This window comes from Triticum urartu, chromosome 6A, assembly GCF_056163025.1.
Source record: "Triticum urartu cultivar PI428250 chromosome 6A, HENAU_Tu73, whole genome shotgun sequence".
In the NCBI taxonomy this organism is placed as follows: Eukaryota; Viridiplantae; Streptophyta; class Magnoliopsida; order Poales; family Poaceae; genus Triticum; species Triticum urartu.
Genome location: NC_141878.1, coordinates 240,084,940 through 240,088,476, shown reverse-complemented (window position 1 = coordinate 240,088,476; position 3,537 = coordinate 240,084,940). Strand labels below are relative to the sequence as shown.

The 3,537-nt window shown below is 49.1% G+C and overlaps 1 long non-coding RNA gene across 1 annotated transcript; it reads left to right on the top strand.

Annotated features, from left to right (window-relative positions):
• Positions 1-442: 442 nt before the first annotated feature.
• LOC125513357 (uncharacterized) lies at positions 443-2,965 on the top strand. The gene is made up of 2 exons (XR_007285879.2): positions 443-1,623; positions 2,106-2,965. It is a non-coding gene; the product is annotated as an uncharacterized LOC125513357 (long non-coding RNA).
• The last annotated feature ends 572 nt before the right edge of the window (positions 2,966-3,537 follow it).

The following is a 3,537-nucleotide window of genomic DNA, read 5'->3' as shown; positions in this document are numbered from 1 at the left end:
TCGTCCTGGTTTATATGTAGGATTCAACTAATAAAATATGAATGCATGTCTCCAAAGATTATATCGTTGGAGTCGTATTTGAACATAGTTTCCAGCTATACAATTTTTGTAACATGCATTAACACTTTTTTGGGTTAAATTTAAGGTTATATACCGGCAAGCGTTTGCCGGCAACACACACGGCTTATTCCAGCACAAACAGCTCGGATGGATCAACTTTATGCCATGTATCGCACACGCAACTCTAATCTGGTTCGTGCTTGATGTCTCCGACATCGCTCGCACAGTTCGTCTTATTTTCCACCTATCACTATGCCGGCCTCTGCTCGCGTCCCTTGGCAAGCTCTTCTCGCTGTTAGGCGCCGTGGTGCGCTCTGCTCACGTCCGTTGGCACACTCTGCTCGCGTTCATCGGCGCGCTGGGCTTTTGGACACCTTTTCCTTGTGTGTTCAACTGTGGGTCTATTCTAATAACACCCCTTAAGACCTTATTCTGCTAACACCTCCACTTATTCTAATAACACCTCGTACCCACTCATAGCTACTAGTACAAACTAACCACACAGCCGCTCCACGCTATCCGCGATCCAACCACCAAACCCACGAACCCCATTGCATCTGGGAATCCCTGCATCTGCTCCGTCCCACCGGCGCACCACTGCGGTAACCACCAGCGCCGCCCCTGTCCCCACACTACCGCGGCCACCTCCTTCCTCCCTTCTTCCTCTCCCACCAGCTCCCGGGCCCCGCCGTACCACCTCCTTCCTCCCGCGACGCCACTCGAGACCCGCCCTACCATCTCCTTCCTCCGCCGCCGCCGCTCGGGACCCGCCCCACCGCCTTCTTCCTTCGATGGCCCCGCTGGCGCTCTGGATCCCCCGGTGCAGCAGTCGTCCCCCTCTCCTCCATCTCCCACCTCTAGGTCTGCCCCGCGACGGATCCGGCAGGACCCTCCTCCACCCCTCCTATCATGCCTGCCCGGCGACGGATCCGGCGGGATCCACCTCCATCTCCATCCTCCCATGCCTGCCCGGCGACGGATCCGGCAGGACCCTCCTCCACCCCCTCCTACTGTGCCTGAACGAAGATGGATCCAGCGGGATCCTCCTCCACATCCGTCCCCTGTGCCTGCCCGCCGGTTGGATCCTCCTACACCTCCCATTCCTGTGCTAGCCGGTCACGGATCAGGCAAGATCCTCCACCCCTCTCCTCCCACGCCTTCCTGGAGACGGATACGGCAGGATCCTCCTGCAGCTCCTTCCTCTACCGCGTTGTCAAGCTCTCTGCCCTCCCCTACGAGCCGCCCTCCCCTCTCTCCTTTCCTTCTTCCTCCTGTCCCCGCAAACTACCTCCGGCGAGGTCTAGTGCATGTCCATCCCCGGCGGCTCACGTGCAGTTCGGCCAACTATGGCGTGCAGTACGATGTACGATGGCATGCAGTTCCGCGACCTTCCCTGGCATGCAGTGCCACCAGCGTGCAGTGCAGCTTGCCCTGGCGTGCAGTGCAGCTCGCCCGGGCGTGCAGTGCATCTCGTCCATGCATGCGGGCACCCTCACCTGTAGTTTCTCTCCTTTTGTAGCATGCTCTTAGTTGTGCCATATTATTTCCAAAAACCGGATCTCTGTAAGTTAGTTAAATTTAATGAGCCGTTTCACTGTTTTGAAATAAGTAGTTTCAGCCCTTGCTGTCTCCTGGAGCTTATCCTTACTGCTTTTATGAATGATTTATGCTTTGAAAAGCTTAAATGTAACTATTGGCATATAATCCCATGGCTCAAAATCTGCCCAGTTTGGTGTATGCTCCTGTTAGTTGCTGACTGTATTACAATTTACACGGTTGTACTTAGTAGCGCAAAAACACATGTCCTTGTATTAATATTGTTTGCAATGTCCCACGAGATTTTGTTAACCATGTTACTAAATACCCGGTTTGTCCTTTTTGAACTTATTTTAATCATGGTTTGTTTCAATGTAGTGTAATGTTGTGCCATACTTACATCTCTCAGTGGTTAAATATGTTCAAGTGTCTATTTTAATGTATATTGTGTTCAACTATTAATATGGATGCTTTTGCACCGTCCTCACATATTATTTACATGTTTGCAGACAACTCTACGCTTACGGATTCCCTTGTGGCAGCTGCTGGGATTATCGCCCAGGAAGTTGCTCGTGATCTTCGCATGACTGATACTAGCATATGACAAGGGTAGATTCTTTGCCTTTGGACGTGTTTTTGCTGGGAGGGTTGCAACTGGTATGAAGGTCCGTATCATGGGTCCTAACTTTGTTCCTGGCCAGAAGAAGGATTTGTATGTGAAGAGTGTCCAGCATACTGTTATCTGGATGGTAAAGAAGCAAGAATCGGTTGAGGATGTTCCCTGTGATAACACTGTTGCTTTGGTTGGTTTGGATCAGTTCATCACCAAGAAATGCAACCCTGACAAATGAGAAGGAAGTTGATGCCTGCCCAATCAGGGCAATGAAGTTCTTTGTGTCCCCTGTTGTGCGTGTTGCTGTCCAGTGCAAGGTGGCTTCTGATCTTCCTAAGCTTGTTGAGGGTTTGAAGCGGCTAGCGAAGTCTGACCCTCTGGTTCTCTCTAGCATTGAAGATTCTGGTGAGCATATCATTGCTGGAGCTGGAGAGCTTCACCTTGAAATCTGTTTGAAGGATCTGCAGGAGGATTTCATGGGTGGTGCTAAAATTATTGTTTCACCTCCTGTTGTCTCCTTCTGTAGATAACTAAAAAGAATGATGGCCAAAAAAATTGCAGTACACTTTTTCTGTGTGTGAGAGTTCGCTTTGAACTCTCTGGAAGCTCATTCGGGCTCAAGAACAAGCGCACGTATCACATGCCTTGTTTAAGAATCATAGCAAAAAGCAGTATAGTCAAACCTGCATGCAGTTACTTGGTTGACATTGTAGTGCGGTTTTTGATTTGAAGGAGTGTGTGTGATATGTTGTTTTCGATTTGGTCGACACTGCAATGTGATTCACTTACTCCCAAATGTGAAAGGGCAGAAAAATTAATGCGGTTCACTTCTTGATGCACTACGGTTCACTCGCTTCGTCCATACGGTCCATGCGTTTGGTCTACACTCGTAGAAAAATATTAAGTATGAAAAAGGTTAACAAAAATGTCATGCGGTTCCATGCGTTTAGTCTACGCTCGTAGAAAAATATTAAGTATGACAAATGTTAACAAAAATGTCATGCGGTTCCCTTTCGGCGGCGGTGCGGTCTAGTTTCGGAAGTGTTGAGGTCCACTTACGCCCGATGTGAAGCGCACTCCACTTTCCGTCTAAGAAAATTTACGTCCCACAAAAAAGAAATCATGCAGTGCACTTGTCTGTCCAATGAAGTGCGGTTTTTAGTCTAAATAAGTGTGGTTTTCTGTCTGATGCAGTACGGCCCATTTACGATAGTCTCGAGGTTCACTCTTCATAGTCTTGCTGCTCACCAACACTTAACATGAAGTGCACTCCACCTCGCTTAGGAAGATTTACGTACCACAAAAAAGTAATGCGGTTCACTTCTTGA